Genomic DNA, 21,413 nt, shown 5'->3' on the forward strand with positions numbered 1-21,413 from the left:
TGAATGATAATATTACTGACTGAAATAAATTCTTACCAGAAGAGTTCTAATAGAATCCAAATACTTACATAAAATCACTAACAAATACTTATTCTTTATTTTTTATTGTTAGGTAGGACAATAAAGCATCAAGGTTGTTCATGAATAGATTAAAATTACCTGCTGGGGCTCACTATATGCTCAACTATTGTAAGGGATTTATTACGAAATTCTAGTTCTGTCACACATGCTTCCATATATTGCTCCAAGCAAATTTTATGAATGTGGCAACTTCTCCTTTTAATTCCAGTGAAGCTACTGTAATGCCACCTCAGAAATCCCACTCATTTTTTCTGTGGCTTTCTTTCCATGTTTAAGTAACTGATATTCTAATACAATAAGACAACAGAAAGCACTGCTTTATAATATCGGACAATGTTCCTGTAGAAATATTCACATAGGAGAAGTAAACTTTTGTAATTATTTGATAACCCTGTAAGCAATCAATATTTATGTTTATGGCCAGTTTTGCAGTTTGCTCTGAATGCTACAAGTATGAAGTAATTAACAACTAATACTTACAGATGTGTCTCAGTTTACAAATGTAGTAATGACACAATCTCGTGATGGTCATAAAAAGGTGAATTCTGTTAATAAATTATTAGGAAAGAAACCTCTGGATCAAACACAAAAAGGTATCTATAAGACATGCAGATGTCTAAAACAATGTAATAGTGGTCATTCGTACTGCAAAATTTCCAGAGGCAACTAGTGAGTCATCTGATACCCCAAGTGGAGATTTTGTAGGAGTGACTTATCACACGTAAAATGAAGGATGCGAAAGTTCTACCATTTGGAGTTTTGAAGTTGGAAGTTTGAATCATTTGGTTAACTGAAGAAAAAAAAGTGAACAAATACTTCCAATTAAACAACTTTAAGTTAGTAACAATAACATTAGTAACAGTGGAACAGCAATTGGCATAATTATGAGTACAATAATTGGCAGCACATTGTGCTTCTATAAGAAATATAGTGATCAAAATCTTCCCCAAATTTAAATGAGCCTTACTACCTCTGCGCAAATTTACATGCTCCCATTACAAGTTCTCATTACAATGGAGAAGAGCGGTGTGGTTGTGTACCAGAACAAGAAGGAGAAGAACAAGAATTTGATATGAAAGAAATAGATTATTAAATAATGAACACATGATTTAGTAACAGTATTGTGCTCAAACCCAACTGAATGAGACAGTGAGACTCCTACAGAATTACTAAAATCAATGGAAGGTACAGGAATTAAGAAACTTGTTCCATCTACAATATGAGGAAAAGATAAGATTACGACTCACTGTAAAGATGACACATTGACTTACAGACAGGCACAATGAAAAGACACTTACACATTAGCTTTCAGCCACAGCTTCTTCAGAAAAGGAAACACATGCACATTCATTCACACAGCAAGCACACCTCATGCACTCATGATTGCCATCTTGGACCATAATTCAACTGTCACATACGATGACTGCATCAATCTGGAGGAGGTGAGGAAGGGGAAAGGATAGCATGAGCACGTGAAAGGAGAGAAGAGCATTGTCCAGCAAAGCATGCAGGGACCAGACAGCCAACAGTCACAGCGTTGGGAGGCTATGGGGCATTGAGGCAGGAAGAAATGGTGGGCAAAAAAGGAGAGGAGTGGAAGAGGAAAGATGGGTGGGTGCATTGGCTGCGAGCAGCACACAATGAGGGAATGCAAAGATGGGAGTTTATCCTTACAACAAATTCTCTGCTCTGCCTCAACCTATGGTAACCTACTGTCCCCTCACCTTACACCCAGCAGTTTCCACCCCCTCTGTCCTATCACCTGTTCCCTATTCTTGACCCCTCACACTCTTCAGTTGCCGTCCTCTGGCAATACACCCGACAATCTTTCCCCTTCCCCTGCTCCTCTCCTCTCCTCTTTCTTCCCATTTCTGCCTCACCCCTATCCCCCTTCCCTTCCTACCTCCTTGCCCCACAGTCTCCCGATGTTGTGCATGTAGGCAGTCTTGTCCCCACGTGCTCTTCATAGAACAGAACCCTTCTCTACACCCACCTGTACCCTGCTATCCCTTCCCCGGCCCCTCCAGATCGCTGCTTCCATTTTACATGACAGTTGCATTCCGGTCCAAGGTGCCAGAGATGGCAGTCATGTGTGCATGAGGCATGTTTGCTTGTGTGAATGAATGTGAATGTGTGTGTATTTTTCCTTTTCTAAAGAAGCCTTTGACTGAAAGCTGATGTGTAAGTCTTTTCATTGTGCCTGTCTACAGCTCAACATGTCATCTCTATTGTGAGGAGTGAAATAATGTGCACACTCTTTAAAGGCTCGTGCATTAGCAGTGTGTTGTGATCTGTGACAGTGTTCTGTGAAAGAGCAATACTGTGAACTTCCAATAGAGCCCGCCATGGGTGAGTGCCTATTTAAACCAAGCCACTCTATTCTTGCACTCGGTTATCATGTTATTACTGCTCGCAGACATTTGCCTTATCTTACTGTGTTGAGTGTACGGTAAGGTGATCGGCATACATGCCACAGTCTAATGAAATTTTACTAACATTTTGTATAGTGTGTCCAAGTTGCAACACAAGTGACAACGAGCCTGGCATTGTTCTCTGCACAGTTTTCAGTCTCTGCTTGGTCCTCTGTTGTATCTACAATGTCTGATGGTGCTGCTGATGAGTTTTTACACCGGCTGATTGATCAGCAAGGGGTTCTTATTGCAGTGTTCCAACATCTCATCTCAGTCAACAACAGGAGGCATTCATCACAGTGCAATAGAATCAGATCCAGGGATTGAAAATGCTTGCCTCTGTTTTGGCCAGTTTGGATCGGTGTCAATCTACGTCACCTGCCACAGTGCCCCTTGCACCTCCCATTTTACTTGTCACTACTCCAATCATTCATCCCCTGTTGTTTCCAGTTTACAATGAGCATGTCAAAGAATGGGAATCCTACAAAAATGGCTGCGGCAACATTTTCATGCACGTGGATTGACTGATATTACCCTATGTGATGGTTTTTTTTTTTGTCTTGATACTCACCTCAGATGTATCAACTCCTTTGCCAACTGGCCCCATCTACAGGGTCTGTCTTCACTCTCTTTTGATAACATGTGTGACCTTCTTTCAAAATACTACAGATGCAGGTCATTTCCACTCAAATTGAGTTCTATCAGTATCGCAAGAAACCGTAACATTCCTATAAGACTTGGGAAGCTAAGCTTCACAGTTTAAGTCATCATTGTCACTTAGTCACTGGTCTACATAAGGAGTTGTATGTCAAACAAATGGTTCATGATGCAAACATTTGGTTGGACCCTGATCATGAGGTTTGTGAGCAGGCCCTCCAATGTGGAAACTGCTCCCTCTCCATCATTCTGACTACTGCACAATTGTTTGAGGTTTTGAGGGCTGTGGGTACCCAAATTGAATCATTGTGTGAGGTTGCTGGAGTTCAACCAGCTTTTCCCCACCATTTTAGACGGTTCATAGGGGGATGATATGGTGACAGTGGTCTGTGTATGAGAAAAACATCAGGGCAGCCAGCCCATCTCACTGCAGCAGCCATGGTTGCAGCAGTACAGCAAGCCCGGTAATGAACAACAATGTAAGCACTCCATGCTTCCCTCTTTTCTGTCAAGTTTTGTCACTTATGAGATGCCGAACTGTCCTAAGCAGTGGACCGTTGGATGCCAGTGCAACAAAATGGGCCACATTGCTACTGTTTATAATGCAAAATTCCAACAGCCTATTGTAGACACTGACATGGATGTCAATTGTTTATCAGCAATCTCCACTGCATCCAGTAAGCTTTTTATTGTTGTCAAGGTTTATCAAAAGGTTCTGCACGTGCAAGTCAACAATGGTGCTGCCACGTCTTTACTCAACTTGCAGACGTGCATGGACTTGGGCTCCCCCTCTTTAGTGCCAATGTCACGTACAGCAGTTACTTACAATAAACAAAGCATTGAAATATTAGGTAGTTTCTCGGTCCCAGCCACATATGAATCCATGGCCGGTCTGCTGAATTTTCTGATGCTGAAAATGTATGCACCGAAAATCTGTTTGGTCTGGATGCCCTTAACATTTTTGGGGTTGGGTTGTTTGGGGGGGGGGGGGGGGGCGGGGGGCGGGGGGGGGGGGGGGGGAAGAGACCAAACAGCGAGGTCATGAGGTCATCGGTCTCATCGGATTAGGGAAGGATAGGGAAGGAAATCAGCCGTGCCCTTTCAAAGGAACCATCCCAGCATTTCCCTGGAGCGATTTAGGGAAATCATGGAAAACCTAAATCAGGATGGACGGACATGGGATTGAACCGTCGTGCTCCCGAATGCAAGTCCAGTGTGTTAACCACTGCGCGACCTCGCTCGGTACACCTTTTTTTTTTTTTTTTTTTTTTTTTTTTTTTTTTTTTTTTTTTTTTTTTTTTTTTTTACTATTTCCGGTGAAGTTAATGTCATCTCTGATCAAGTGTCTCATATACAACTTGATTCTATGTTCTGAATTTTCCTCCCTGTTTTCTGCAGGTTGGGCTGTGCCAATAATTTCAAATTCAACATCACCATGAAACTGTTGGCCAGACCCCATTTCTTTTGGTCTCATCCACTGCCAATGGTGCTCTGTGACCAAGTCAAGGCAGAGCTTGACTGCCTCATGACCTCTGAAGTCATCCAACTAATCGCATCCAGCGAATGGGCTACTCCCTTTAATCACTGTCAAGAAGCAGTCGGGATGATTACGCCTTTGCAGAAATTTAAAAGTTTCTGTCAATGCTCAGTCTATCATTGACATGTATCCCATGCCGCATCCTGAAGAACTTTTTGCTTGGCTGATTGGTAGTCAGTATTTTTATCAATACTTGCGATTAAAATCTGGCATGGCCAGTGCCCCGGCAATTTTTCAGTGGTTTCTTGAACAACTCACAAGGTCTTTGCCTGGCTGTGCCAACTATCTTGATGATATTGTGGTCTCCAGCTCCTTCACTGCTGAACATCTCAACAAACTTACATCCCCTCTTTTCGGCATTACAGGCTCCTGTGTTAAAATGCAGTTTGGAAAAGTGCTGCTTCTTTCAGCCTTCTATTGTTTATCTTGAGTTTGAGGACTCTAGTGCTGGTATCAAACTCCTTTGTCAGAATGTCTCTGCTGTTGTGGCTCTTCTGCATCCTATGCCGGTCAAGGAACTCCACAATTTTTTTAGGTAAGATTGCTTATTATTATCAGTTTTTGTTGGAGGCGGCATCTGTTGCACAAGCGTTACATGCTTTGCTGCATAAGGGGATGTCTTTCCACTGGTTGCAGGCATGTGAAATGGCATTTTACAAACTGATGTCTACGTTTCAATCTGCGTAACGTACCAACTGGGTCAACAATTAGTGTCAGCAACAGATGCCTCCCAGCGTGGGCTGGGGGTGACGTTAGCTCATAAATATTCTGATATTTGTCCCCCCCCCCCCCCCCCTCCAGTATCAGCACACGATCTCAGTCAGAACCTCATGGAGGAAGATGGCATGGATATCTCAAGAATCTGAGCAGTTTGCCAAGGGAAAAGAAATGAAGTAATGTGCCCACACTTAAAAGCCATACATTAGCAGTGTGTTGTCATCTGTGAGAGCATACCATGAAAGAGCAATACTGTGAACTTCCAAGAGAGCCTACCATGGGTGAGTGCCTATTTAAACCCTGCTGCGCTATGCTCACACTCAGTTATCATGTTATTACTGCTTGCATAATTTGCCTTATCTTAATATGTTCAGTGTATGTTATGGTGATTGGCATAGATGTGACGGTCTAATAAAGTTGTACTAACATTCGTGGTTGTGTAGTGCATCCAAGTTACAAGTAGCGATCTATCTTTTCCTCATATTGTTGATATTCCAACCTGGAGTGTCCACTGTTAAAGTTATTCCATCTGATAGTTACAACTTGTGAAGCACTATAAATACCATGAAATTTCGGATTCAGACAGCAATAAGTATCATGACACTTCTCAATAATTTTCATCAGAAGTATATGAATATATATATATATTTTTTTTTATTTTATTTGCTATATGATGATAGAAGAAAATACTAGACAACTATTTATGACTAATATATACATTTCTACACAGATACACACACTTTCAAGTTCATAATGGGTTCCTAGCCCTTACTCCAGGCTTTAAATCCAGTCACAAGCTTCTTTAGGCATATTGTGATGGTCTTCCCCTCTCCCTCTGAATGCTCCGAGAGAACATTCAAATGTTGTATGATGTAAAATCTGCTGCTCTTCACCACAGTCACATTGAGAGGACTTCCATCATCTTTGGTGGAGTAAATAGTTTATATCTGTCTCCATCAGTTCTCATTCAACACTGTGTGCACCAGTGCCACTGTGGTGGTCACTTCCATGCAGTTTTAATTGGTGAGGCATCCAGGAAGTTTGCTTCTCCCATTGACTGTTCCAGGCATCTTGCATGTTGAAATAACTGTTCTGCAGACTGACTGCTGTGTGCTACTACAGTTTTCTAAACATCATTCACTGGGGTTCTGATAATGAAAATTCTGAATGAACTGATAATTCTGTGTTGTTTTTTATTTCTGTCCAAATGTTCTCCAATGAAAAATCCAGGATGGAATGTAACAATATTATGAAAAGGAAAGTTGCTACTCACAGTATGGCAAAGATGCTGAATCACAGACAGGTACAACAAAAGGACTGTCACGTGTGTTGTGCGTGTGTGTGTGTGTGTGTGTGTGTGTGTGACTGTGTATTTTTGATGAAGGCCTTACTGGCAAAAGCTTTATTTGTGACAGTGTGACAGTCTTTTGGTTTGTGCCTATCTGTGTCTCAGCATCTCCGCTATATGGTGAGTAGCAAATTTCCTTTTCATAATATTGTTCTCCAATGATGTGATCTATTAAAAACTAGTAGCCAATGTATGTTTGTGGGACAAATACACCGTGTGATGTGGCATGCTGCTCGACTAAGCTGTATGTCAATTAGTTTAGCTCAGCACCGTATACCCATTTGGAACAACAGTATTCTGTCCCGAGTATGAAAGAGAGGACTGCTGAAATGACACCCTGGATGGTTCCTGTTAACTTCTGGAGCATAATATTCTTAGTCTTTATTAGCTGCCACATTCTAGAAATGGATTCTGTATGTCAGTGACCTGACTAGGGTCACACCTAGGTATTTTGGAGTGATGCTTGTTTATTCCATAGGTGGAAAGTTAATACAACAGTCTTTGAGGATTTGGTTAGAAGAAATTATGTTTGATGTATCCATCCAACAGCTTCAGGTCTTAAGATAATATTGATTCAATTTTCCTAAAGCCTTGATCATGAGCGATCAAAGCAATATCATCAGCATAATAAATTTCCTGGACTATTTTCTGAAAGGTTTATATATATATATATACATATATATATATATATATATATATATATATATATAATTAAAAAGAAAGATGATGAGACTTACCAAACAAAAGCGCTGGCAGGTCGATAGACACACAAACAAACACAAACGTACACACAAAAATCTAGCTTTCGCAACCAACGGTTGCCTCGTCAGGAAAGAGGGAAGGAGAAGGGAAGACAAAAGGATATGGGTTTTAAGGGAGAGGGTAAGGAGTCATTCCAATCCCGGGAGCGGAAAGACTTACCTTAGGGGGAAAAAAGGACAGGTATACACTCGCGCACACACCCCATTCCACGAAGGAAAAATATATCTAAAAACAAAGATGATGTGACTTACCAAATGAAAGTGCTGGCAGGTCGACAGACACACAAACGAACACAAACATACACACAAAACTCAAGCTTTCGCAACAAACTGTTGCCTCATCAGGAAAGAGGGAAGGAGAGGGAAAGACGAAAGGATGTGGGTTTTAAGGAGTCATTCCAGTCCCGGGAGCGGAAAGACTTACCTTAGGGGGAAAAAAGGACGGGTACACACTCGCGCACACACACACATATCCATCCACACATATACAGACACAAGCAGACATATTTAAAGACAAAGAGTTTGGGCAGAGATGTCAGTCAAGGCAGAAGTGCAGAGGCAAAGATGTTGTTGAATGACAGGTGAGGTATGAGTGGCGGCAACTTGAAATTAGCGGAGATTGAGGCCTGGTGGATAACGGGAAGTGAGGATATACTGAAGAGCAAGTTCCCATCTCCGGAGTTCGGATAGGTTGGTGTTAGTAGGAAGTATCCAGATAACCCGGACGGTGTAACACTGCGCCAAGATGTGCTGGTCGTGCACCAAGGCATGTTTAGCCACAGGGTGATCCTCATTACCAACAAACACTGTCTGCCTGTGTCCATTCATGCGAATGGACAGTTTGTTGCTGGTCATTCCCACATAGAATGCATCACAGTGTAGGCAGGTCAGTTGGTAGATCACGTGGGTGCTTTCACACGTGGCTCTGCCTTTGATTGTGTACACCTTCTGGGTTACAGGACTGGAGTAGGTGGTGGTGGGAGGGTGCATGGGACAGGTTTTACACCGGGGGCGGTTACAAGGGTAGGAGCCAGAGGGTAGGGAAGGTGGTTTGGGGATTTCATAGGGATGAACTAAGAGGTTATGAAGGTTAGGTGGACGGCGGAAAGACACTCTTGGTGGAGTGGGGAGGATTTCATGAAGGATGGATCTCATTTCAGGGCAGGATTTGAGGAAGTCGTATCCCTGCTGGAGAGCCACATTCAGAATCTGATCCAGTCCCGGAAAGTATCCTGTCACAAGTGGGGCACTTTTGTGGTTCTTCTGTGGGAGGTTCTGGGTTTGAGAGGATGAGGAAGTGGCTCTGGTTATTTGCTTCTGTACCAGGTCGGGAGGGTAGTTGCGGGATGCGAAAGCTGTTGTCAGGTGGTTGGTGTAATGCTTCAGGGATTCCGGACTGGAGCAGATTCGTTTGCTGGAATGACTCCTTACCCTCTCCCTTAAAACCCACATCCTTTCGTCTTTCCCTCTCCTTCCCTCTTTCCTGATGAGGCAACAGTTTGTTGCGAAAGCTTGAATTTTGTGTGTATGTTTGTGTTCGTTTGTGTGTCTGTCGACCTGCCAGCACTTTCATTTGGTAAGTCACATCATCTTTGTTTTTAGATGTATTTTTCCTTCGTGGAATGTTTCCTTCTATTATAACCATATCATTAATTTGAACCCAACATTTACGTTTGTTATTGTCGCCTTTGCATTTCGAAACCTTTCCTGTCGTCTTATTTCTCTTTTTTCTCTTTATTTTCTCTTTCTGTTTTTACCAGTAGTTTCACTTTGTATTCACCTCCCCCTTTTACTGTAATCTACTATACAATTTTATCCCACCATATATATGCTCAACAATACGTAACCCACTTCCCAACCATAACCAAAAGATTTTATTTTCCGCTTTCAACACTACCGCTGCTACAAAATCCACCGTTTCTAGTTCAATAGCAGCTGCTTTCACGTATTTAACAACCATTTCTTCTAGTTCTAATAACTTTAACTTTATTTCCACTTCCGTTTTTCGCACATCACGTCATTTTTTCTACAATTGTTAGCCCCATTTTCGTAATCTTTCACCACAACACCAGTCCTTTTAATACGTTTTTTTCGAAATTTTTCCGAATTTCTCCGTCCCTTAACGTGATTTAGCGGCAACACAACCACCTAACCTTTTTGCACATCGCTGTCTACCAACCCAAGTTCACCACAAGATCAACTTAACCAACACTTTTTCGCCTTTTTTCATACCAGATCTCCAATTGCTTTCTAGTTCACCTTTATCTCTCCCCATATATTTCTATCTTTCTTTTTCATTTCAACCTCATGTTAAACTTTCCACCTTCTAATACCATGTCACAACCACAACGACCCCATTAAGTTTTATTTACATTCCCTCCGCAAACATGCCTTCACCCTAGCCAGATTACGCTCACATATTTTATTTTCTCAGGCTTGTCTGACATTTGGCATAACCCCCAAAGGCCTCACACTTAAAGTTCCCATCACTGGCTGCAACCCTTCTTTCCATCAGTCCCTATACCAGTTCCAAACTGAACAATCCATTGCCCTCACCCACCTAATCCTTCACCTACACATCAACTCAGCCAATGAACACACCCGTCAACTCCTATCCTTAATAAAAGTCCTCAATCTTTCCTCTCCCACATCTGCACCGGCTATTCAGAGCATCCTCCTACAGGCCAACCGCCAATTAGAACAGCATGCCACCCTTCACCTCAAAAAACTATCCAATCTCCTGGTTTCCCACCTCCGGAAAGGCAACTCACTCACCCTTCACAACCTTTCCAGCAAACCTCAACCTCTCATTGCACACAAACCCAGTCTCTCCCATCTACTCAATCTCCCACTTCCAGCTCCACTCCCTCCAAAACCTCAAAATTCCGATCAACACAATTATATATATATATAAAAAGAAAGATGATGAGACTTACCAAACAAAAGCGCTGGCAGGTCGATAGACACACAAACAAACACAAACATACACACAAAATCTAGCTTTCGCAACCAACGGTTGCCTCGTCAGGAAAGAAGGAAGGAGAAGGAAAGACAAAAGGATATGGGTTTTAAGGGAGAGGGTAAGGAGTCATTCCAATCCCGGGAGCGGAAGGACTTACCTTAGGGGGAAAAAAGGACAGGTATACACTCGCACACACACACATATCCATCCATACTATATATATATATATATATATATATATATATATATATATATATATATATATATATATATATATATATATATAAAAAGAGTGAGGCCAAAACAGAACAGTGTGACACCATGATTTATTTTGTGAACTCTCTGAGAACAGCTGGAAGTACCTATCATTATGCTTGTTGCCAGTTAGAGTGGTTAGTTACCTACACAAAATGACTCTGATGAATTTGAGCAAGAATCTGTCATTCCATACAGTCTTGTAGGCTGCAGTTAGGTCTACTCCACTGAATCTATTGTTGTTGAATGTGGGTTTTATTGATCTTATGTTGGCACCTGTTTCTTTGGAAATTTCAGACCAGTTGACTTTTTCCAAGTTCCATCATGGCTTTGAATAGGAGAAGACAATTGGTATGAACAATCCAGTGTAGAAAATTATTAGAAAATACTGACTATCGGGGAATCTGAGGAGTCTGTGGCACACCTCACTGGGCACATTTGGAGACACTGTGTGACAAAGCATACATCAGGTGTGTAGCCCTTGTTTTATCGTCCAATAAAGAATGTTTCCTTTTCTTTCACATTGTATATAACTTTGAGGTTTTCTGTTTCCATGCAGTCAACAAGTTTTTGTCCACTTTCATCACTTTCTTGATATCCCCAGAATATATGGTGGCTGTTGAAGTCTCCAACAATGATACTTGGCTGTTATGGTGAGGGCAGAGATGGAGAAGGCCAATTCCATCTGGATCATTTCTACAGGCTGAGTATTATCAAGTTTCCCACTAAATGGAGCCATAAAAACATCATTCTTTGAAGTTTATGGCAAGATTTTATACTAATGTTGTTTCTTACACAGGTTGCTAGTCCACATTTTGAGTGATTGTTTACAGTCACTAGCTTAAAGCCCAAGAGTCTTCCTCTGGTGTGAAGTTGTACATCATCTTCTACTTGGGTTTCCAAGAGTAAGATAAAATCAATTTGATGTTCCTTCAGCATTTTGTATAAAAATTCACTCTCTGCTTTGCTTGTGCCTTCTACATTCAGTTGATAAATTTATACTGAAAGTCCAATCTTATAAACTTGAGGGACCTGAGAAGGAAGGATCTTCCCTCTATAATCTCTAACTAAGAGGCCATTTGTAAAGTTACGTTTCATCTTAATAGCTGAGACATGACTACTGAATTAGGTACTAAATGAACAGAAAAAGTGACTTCTCACTTATTGATAAAAAAATATAAAAGAAAAATATGGGGACACATTCAGGGCATTTGTGGTCCTAGAGGAAACCTTTGACAAGATTAGGAGATTTACATTTCCCAAAAACCTGAGTAAAATGGAGATAGACTGCAGAGACATTAGAGTAACGTGCTATATCTACAAAAACTGAGATGGCGTAATGAGAGTGGAAAATCAGTAAAGACAATTTCAGGTTGAGAAGGGTGTTAGGTTAGGTGCTAGCTAATCACCACTTCCATTCAAATTATACACTGAAGAAATAATGATGGAAAAAAAGAAAAATATTTCAAAATATAAAGAGAAGTGCAGTGACTACAGATACCAGTACAAAGGCATTCACAGGTAACATTTCCACGGTTTCATCCCAAATGGCTTATGTAAAACACTGTTCAGTAGCAGGCTGAAAACAAAAAAGGCCAGAAGTGGTGATCAGAGTAAAAAGGAGACTAGTAACTTAAAGGACAAAAAAGGAAGGAAGATTAGTGTATAATGCACTATCAATGAGGCACTTTATAGTGTACCCAAAACAGGGTATCAACCCTCACTGGAGGGCAAGTGGTGGGTTGAAACACATTTGCGATGCTCAAGGGGGTGAGTCAGTAAGGGGACTGGCCATCTGGCTTCATCTGTTCACTCTGAGGAGACAGGAGCTGTTCCTTCAGCAGTGTCCAAGCAGACACAGGGGACAGGGAGGGGGAGAGGTTTACAAGTTATCAGGAGTGCCAATGCTAGGCACATTGTGGTGCCACTTAGGAAAACAGCATCCATGGTTGGAAAGAAATCTAATGTGCACTTGGAATGGCTGCCGAGGAGTGTCATCAGAGACGTAGAGGCAGCCTTGCATGTGGTTATTTGCACTATCATACCCAAAACTGATTGGGGTACTTTGGTTTGGACTTTAGAAGAGGATCTCAACCAGAGGCTCTGACAGTTCTGTGATGGTCTTAACAGCAGATTTCAGCACCTGTATTATGGGGTGGAGAATTGTAGCATTCCTCTTGATACATCAGGGGTGCAATACACACTCAGGTAGCAGAGCACATGTGGAATGCACATAGGATTTTTTTTGGGCAAGCAGTAGTTTGAGGTTCTTTTATGAATGCTCACCACTTTATAAGCAGAGAGCGAAATCAGACTGGAAACAAAATAAAGGCACTTTAACTGTCAAAATTTCAACAGTAAATTGCTAAAAGTATTTGTAACAGAATTCCTGAATTTATAGCCCTCTAGGAAAGTTGTTGCACTCAGATTATTCCTAGAATTGAGAGTTGGATGAAACATGAAGTAGGAAGCTCTGAAATATTTAAAGAGTTATGGAACATATATTGGGAAAACAGGTTAGATGCCACAGGGGGGTGGGGGATGGGGGGGGGGGGGAGGGAGGGGAGTATTCATTGCAGTCAACAAACATATTTTTTCTATTGAGGTAAAAGTTGAGTCTAATTGTGAAGTTATCCATACATGAGTAACCAGCCTAGAACTCCAGTTAAAAACCAGCTGTTTTTACTGGGCACCCAATTCACCTGTAATGTTTTCAGAATCATTCAAAGAAGGTCTACACCCAGAAGCACAGAAATATCTTGATTATGCAATAATATTTGGAGGCAACTTTAACCTATCAATGATAGAATGGGATATCTATGGATTCTCTGTAGGTGGTGTAGACAGACAGTCCTGTGAAGCAGCTCTGAACACATTTCCTGAAAACCATGTGAAGTGGCTATTTTGACAGCCAACACCAAATGGAAGTGTTACAAACAGACATTACCTTATCGACAGTGTCAGTATAGAGAAAGGGATTAGTGATCATGATATCATTGGGATAATGAATATTACAGTCAATAAATCCATCAAGAAGACTAGGAGAGTATTTGCTCTCAAAAGAACCAAGAAGCAGGTGTTAGCGTCTTACTCAGACAATGAACGGATATCATTTAGTTCCAAACTGACAGATTTAGAGAAATTATGGGCAAAGTTCAAAGTAATTATAAATTTCACTCTTGAGAAGTGTTTTTTGAGTAAGCAAATTAAGGAGGGAAAAGCCCCACCATGGTTTACTTACAGAATTAGAAAACTGTGAGGAAGCAGAGATACTTGAACTCTTGGGTCAAAAAAGAATGTGGAAATGTCAACAGGCAAAAGTCAATAGAAATTCATGCACCCATAAAAAGATCATTGCACGAAGCATACAACAACTTTCAGCATCACACTTTAGTGAAGGATCTTGCCTAGAACTCAAGAAAATTCTGGTCCTACTTAAAATCACTAAGTGGATCAAAAGCTTCTGTCCAGTCACTCGACCTGTTTGGCGGGGTCTCGGGCTAGTATGCATGCCATTTACTGACAAAGGCTGTGGTCACAGGCTATATATGAGTGTCTTTTAATCATGCATGTCTGCATCTTGATGTGTCTTCTTTATGGTAAGTAGCAATCTATCTTTTCCTACATTGTTGATATTCCTACCTGGAGTTTCAATTGTCTGGCTCATGTTGGAAGATCATACAGACATACCATCATTTGATCACTGCACCGGTTCCCATACAGAAGACATAAAAGTCGGTATCCCTGACAGGTCTGGATGGAATTCCAGTTTGTTTTCACAACGCTGACCCATTAATTAGCTTGCATTCATTTGTTGTGAATCTCTTGTGGAGCACAAAGTCCCAAGTGACTGTCAAAAATTGAAGTAACTCTGTATTTACACAAAGGGTAGAAAGAAAGGACCCACAAAATGACACACCCATAACCTTAACATTAGAATGCTGCAGATTGTTCATCATATTCTCAGTGTGAATATAATAATCTGCAGACTGTTCATCATATTCTCAGTGTAAAAATAATAAATTGGTTTGAGACAGAAAACCTTCTGTCCACAAAGCATCAGATATTTAAAAAGCATCACTCATGCAGACTCATCTTGTCCTTTTCTCATATGATATCCTGCAAATTGTGGATGAGGGGCAACAGGCAGATTACATATTCCTAGATTTCTGGAACGCATTTGACATGGTGCCACACTGCAGCCTGTTAATAAAGGTCTGAGCATGCAGAATAGTTTCCCAGATACATGAGTGGTTCAAAGACCTCTTAAGTAATGTACCTCAAAATGTCGCTGTTGATGTAAGTGTTCAGAAGAGGCAAGGGTATCAACAGGAGTGCCCCAGGCAAGTGTGATAGAACTGTTCTTCTTCTCTATATACATAAATGATCTGACAGCTAGGGGAAGCAGCAATATGCAGCTGTTTGCTGATGACACTGTAGTATATGGGAAAATATCATCAATGAGTGACTGTAGAAGGACACAGGATAACTTAACATGAAGAAATATTCGGCAATTTTTGAATTCAGCGTTAGTCGTATGTTACTTTACACAGTAACTTTCATTACATATCTACGCAGAATACTGCACAGCAATATGTAATGAAACAAGCAGGTGAGGATGGTAGTAGGGAAGGCAAATAGTCAACTTCAGTTTATTTGGAGAATTTTAAGAAAGTGTAACTCATCTACTAAGGAGATCACATATGGAACACTGGCCACATTCTTGAGTACTGCTCAAGTGTTGGAGATCCCCACCAGGTCAAAGTAAAGGAGGACATCAAAGCAATTCAAGGGTATGCTGTTAGATTTGTTACTGGTAGGCTTGATCAACACCTGAGTGTTAACTCAAACAGGAACCCATGGATGGGAGACAACATTCATATTGAGGAATACTCTTGAGAAAATTCAGAGACCACAAATTTTCAGCTGACTGCAGTAAATTTCTACTCTGACCAATGTACATCTTGCTTAAGGACCACAAAGACAAGATAAAAGAAATTAGGGCTGATATGGAGGCATATAGACAGTTTTTCTTCCAACACTCCATTTTTTATTTGACTAGCAAAGAAAATTACTGGTAGTGGTACATGGTACCCTCTGCAATTCACCATAGAGTGGCTTGTGAGGAATGTATGCAGATGAATGTCAGAGTAATTATTCAGACTGGGAAATGGTGAAAAAGGAAATTGGCCGTGTTCTTTAGAAAAGGAACCAAGAAGAGACTTATTATCAAATACTGATATATGTGAAGGAAGCTTTGAGGAGACAAACTATACCAGGAGACAACTATTAGGAAATGTAAAACATATTATTGAGGATGTTAGTAATACTAACTGTGCAGAGAAAAACAGTAGTTCCAAATAGAAAGGGCAGGAAACTGTCATGAACAGTTAAAAAAATTATATTTACAAGTAATTAAAAACAGTGAATATCTGAACATTTTCATTCTTCTTTCACTTTATGTTATTTGCGTGTTGTTGTTGTTGTTGATGATGATGATGATGATGATGATGACTGGATTGTGGGGCACTCAACTGCGTGGTTATCAGTGCCCATACAAATTCCCAACATTTGCTCAGTCAAATCTCGCCAATTGCATGAATGAAGATGAAATGATGAGGACAACACAAATACCCAGTCATCTCAAGGCAGGTAAAAATCCCTGACCCTGCTGGGAATCGAACCTGGGACCCCGTGCTCGGGCAGTGAGAATGCAACCACGAGACTGCGAGCTGCGGACTATTTATGTGTTGATTTTGGCATTTGTGCATACACTGGATATGTGAAGTTTCAATGTTCCTCATTCATAAATGCCTGTCTTGACTGCACATTACTATAAAATTAATGACGACTGGTTTTGGCTTACTGCCGTCGTCATTTCATTAAGAGTATTCTGGTACAAGTTTCAATGTCAAATGGTTTGTACACATCACCAATAATGATCAATTAATGACCTGATGCTAGCGGTAAGCCAAAGCCAGTCACTGTGAACAACACAGTAACGAGTGGTCACGATGAACATTTATGAATAAAGTGCCAAGCAAGATCATGAACTCATTTAAAGATTTTATGTCTTCAGTTGTTCTATATTCTAAACTCATATGAGGAGGATTACTTGAGTTGAATGGTGATCTTGGAACATCCAATCCTCCATGTCTTTAGTAGGTGCTGCCATGAGTGAAAGAGGGATGCACTCTGCTGTCACACAACACACCGTAATATAGTTACTTGTGAAAAAAATGTTAATGCTGATGAAATGTGACATTATTTACTCCTGCAATATGGGGAAAGAACCCTTCCACGATCCTGCATGAGGCACTTGTCTAAAGAGTTCAAGAAAGGAGAAGAATTTGCTGAAAACATGGGCTGCTTGCACTGTCCCCACATCAACAACACAGCACAGAACCTTTTCAATAGTGATTGGAAATTAACCATGCATGAAATTTCCCAGAAATGTCTAATTTCTTATAGAAGTGTTTAGTCAATCATTCAGAATGAGTTGAGAGCCCAGTGTCAAATAACACGGTTCTGAAGTTTCTGAATGAAGAACTGAATTATGTGCTAGTTGCAATTGCCTACACGATTTTCACGACCCACGCAGTAGAAAAAAATCATCATACACTATGAAACGGGTGTTGTGGCCTACCCTACAAAATTGTTAAGGCTTTTGTGGCCAGTTGTTGACAAACTGCCTATTTGCTTCTGTCTCGGGTTCTTCAGCCGACGTCCATCTGATGATTTTACTGATGTTTCCCCTGCACGAGTGGCTGGCATAGTCGAAGCTTCACCCTCCATTGATGGTGGTGAACTGGAGCCGAGCTCGTGGCCGCAGACTATATGTACCTGGTGCACCAATGTCCGAGGGCTTCTCCGTGGTCATTTATGGTGCGGTTCGCCTCTTGCTACCTGCGACGGTCGTTTGCTGTAGTACAGGAAGCCAGGATCCATTTACCTTAAGGCTTTCCTCTTTCTTGCTGCAGCTGTTCCCGTGTTTGTGTACTTATACAGCTTCTCTAAACAAGCGGGTGTGATAGTGCTCCTCTACAGCCAGAACTTCCGTGTCGGAGTATTTTATTACATGGTCGGCCCCACTCAGTGCATGCTCTGCCACGGCCAATTTCTCCACCTGTCCCAACCTGCAATGTCACTTATGCTCTTTGATCCTGGTGTTGATTGATCGTCCAGTCATTCCGTCAAACTTTTCCGCATGTGCATGGTAAGCGGTATATTCCCAACATTGCAAGTGGGTCCCTTTTATCCTTCGCCAATCTAAGACATTCTTTTATCTTCCTTGTCAGTTTGACAATTGTCTTTATGCCATGTTTGTGCAATATACGGCTGATACATATAGTCTGCAGCCGCGAGCTCGGCTCCAGTTCACCACTGGAAATGGAGGGTGAAGCTTTGACAATGCCAGCCACTGATGCTGGCGAAACGTCAGTAAAATCATCAGATGAGCATCAGCCGAAGAACCCGAGAGAGAAGCAAATAGGCAGTTTGTCAACAACTGGCCACAAAATCCTTAACAATTTTGTATTACACCTCTACGGGGAGGAATTTGCAGATTGTACTGACGCCTTGACCAACGATGGAAGAAGAAAGGGCGTTTGATGTCCTCTCTCGCCTTCCTTTCGCGGTGCAGAGATGAAGATGCTACACCGAAGTTCTTGAAATTTAAGCACCTATTCACCTCCACCCAAGCACATCATATTTACAACAGAATGGAACGGGCTTTTCTTCGTGAGTGAATTTATACAACACAGAGAGACTTGACAAGAATGGATCAGGAAGTTTTGGACATTTTCTATCAACTAAGTAGCAGAATGCATCGAGTCGACTGGGACAAGATCGACAGCATCACTCACAGGAGCATGCAGAATGAACTCGAACGCTGCACTGAGCAACAGAAGAAAAAGTCTGAAAGATGCCGGAAGCAGACTGAAAAGGCAATTCCCGACATGTCACACACAGTGGTCAACCTCATTGAATGGCAATTGACTGAAGAGGAAGTGTCTGTTCTTCAAAAAGGAGGGAATTTCACTATCATCCTGAGAACTATACTTATGGAGGACATCACTGCTAACACCAAAGCGGCCATTCAGACCCTTCCTTGTGAAAGGGCAGAAGAAATACACACTGAAACAGCCAGGATACTGCGCCGAGCTAAACCACCAGCTTGCAATCTGAAGAAAGAAGAGGTACAAGCTATTAAGAATCTTAACATTGACAAAAGTATATTGGTACTGCCTGCCGATAAAGGGAATGCAACTGTCGTAATGAAGAACGAAGATTATGAGCAAAAGATCAGAGACCGATTAGATCCGGCGACATACCAAAAACTAAGCACAGATCTGACGCAGCATATCACGCGGAATACGAATCAGTTAATCAAGGCGTCCTCTCTGCCGGCGGACATACAGAGAAACCTGCGCAACACGGAAGCCCTACCACCTCAGCTGTATGGATTACCTAAGATCCATAAGAACAATGTTCTGTTAAGACCGATTGTTAGCACTCCTGGCTCACCAACATACAAACTGGCAAAACACTTGGCCTCTCTGCTCCAGCCGCACGTGGGGAAGACCGACACACACGTAAAGGTCTCACGACATTTCATTGAGAAGCTGAAGAAACTAAAACTTGCACCAAACAACATCCTGGTCAGATTTGATATTGTTTCTTTGTTTACGAAAGTGCCTCTCAGCAACGCTCTGTAGCACATCGGTTCCATTTTCCCTCAAGACATCACAAAGCTCTTCCATGCATGTCTCACCACGAGTTATTTCACGTGGAATGGCAATTTCTACGAACAGCTGGAAGGCGTTGCCATGGGTAGTCCTCTTAGTCCAGTGGTGGCCAACTTCTTCATGGAACATTTCGAAGCACAGGCATTGGACTCAGTGACTTGTAAACATAAGGTGTGGTACAGGTACATCAATGATACTTTCGTAAGAAGAACAGCTCGGTGACTTCCTAAGACACTTGAACAGCCTCCACACCAACATAAAATGTACCATGGAAGCAGAAAAGGACAAAAAACTACCATTTCTAGATGTGCTGGTCACAAGGTACAGTGAAAACCTGGGACATAGCGTGTACCAAAAACCGACATACACGGACCGATACCTGGACCAATTATCAAACCACCACCCGAGCCAGAAAAGAGGCACGATTCATACGCTTGTAATGCAAGCAGATCGAATAGGTGAGCCACAGCACCTCAAACGTGAAACGCAACATCTGGAAAGTGTTCTGAGTAGCAAGGGGTACTCCACAAATTATATTTGAAGTGTAACAGAGCCAAACACTCGGCAAAGTAAGAAATCAGGAAAAGAAATGTCTGGTACGGCCTTTCTGCCATACATTACCAGAGTGACGGACAGAATCGGCTGTATATTGCACAAACACAGCGTAAAGACGATTTTCAAACTTACAAGGAAGATCGAAGAATGTCTTAGATCAGCGAAGGATAAAAGGGACCCACTTGCAATGTCGGGAATATACCGCTTAATATACCGCTTACCATGCACATGTGGAAAAGTTTACGTTGGGATGACTGGATGATCAATCAACACCAGGATCAAACAGCATAAGTGACATTGAAGGTTGGGGCAGGTGGAGAAATGGCCGTGGCTGAGTATGCACCGAATGAGATCAAACACATAATAAAATTCACCGACATGGAAGTTCTGGCTGTAGAGAAGCACTATCACACGCGCTTGTTCAGAGAAGCTGTAGAAATACACAAACACGGGAAAAGCTTCAACAAGAAAGAGGAAAGCCTTAAGGTAAACGGATCCTGGCTTCCTGTACTGCAGCAAACGACCGTCACAGGTAGCAAGAGGAGAACCACACCGGAAATGACTGCGGAGAAGCCCTCGGACGTTGGCGCGCCAGGTAAATATAGTTTGCAGCCACGAGCTCGGCTCCAGTTCACCACCGGCAATGGAGGGTGAAGCTTTCACAATGCCAGCCACTCGTGCTGGCGAAACATCAGTAAAATTATCAGACAAACATTGGCCGAAGAACCCGAGACTTAGAAACACTGCGTGATACATATTGGACTGTCCTTAAACATCCAGCCTTCAGACCATACTTTTCAGTGTGTGACATATGAATTGTTTGGGCCACTCTGGGATGTTGTTGGTGAAGAGTCTGTGTCCAACAGGTTTGTCATGTCTTAATAATGTTTATGAAAATGGCATTTCAAATGGTTGTTCATGGCAAAAATGTATCTATATGATGGGTGTGTATGTAGAAAAACAACAAAGCAGAAAATTTGAATCAATTTTTAATAATAAAAAATTGTATTACTAAAGGTTCATTTGTATCCAGTCCATCCTCACAGTACAAAGCATACCATATGAATTCAGAACAGCCTAATCTGCCAAGAGAGACTTTTGTTCACTCACTTTATGGTCAAATTCACGCTGAATTCTGTCTGTTACATGTTCTTGTTCTTATCAGTTTGTCTTGAAGCAGTGGCTAGAAACACCGATGGTTTAAGACACTATCTGAGATCTGAATATCAATGCACATCCACTGTCAATTAATAAGAAGGATTTTAAAATGCAAGGACTGATGAGTGCTTTGTATATGAAAAAAATCCATTTGGGAAATCACTTTCAGGAACAAGGAACCCCTTTGATTGTGAGATCTCAGAAGGCCAATGATGTTTACGGTA

The 21,413-nt window shown here is 41.6% G+C and overlaps 1 protein-coding gene across 1 annotated transcript in view; it reads right to left on the minus strand.

The window, feature by feature from the left end:
* Positions 1–21,413, minus strand: part of LOC126176305 (beta-1-syntrophin-like) — a gene marked incomplete at its 5' end in the record, with an annotated part of 316,135 nt that overhangs the window by 2,089 nt on the left and 292,633 nt on the right. The gene's annotated exons all lie outside the window — the stretch shown is intronic.

The sequence above is a fragment of the Schistocerca cancellata genome, chromosome 3, assembly GCF_023864275.1.
Source record: "Schistocerca cancellata isolate TAMUIC-IGC-003103 chromosome 3, iqSchCanc2.1, whole genome shotgun sequence".
NCBI classification, from domain to species: Eukaryota; Metazoa; Arthropoda; class Insecta; order Orthoptera; family Acrididae; genus Schistocerca; species Schistocerca cancellata.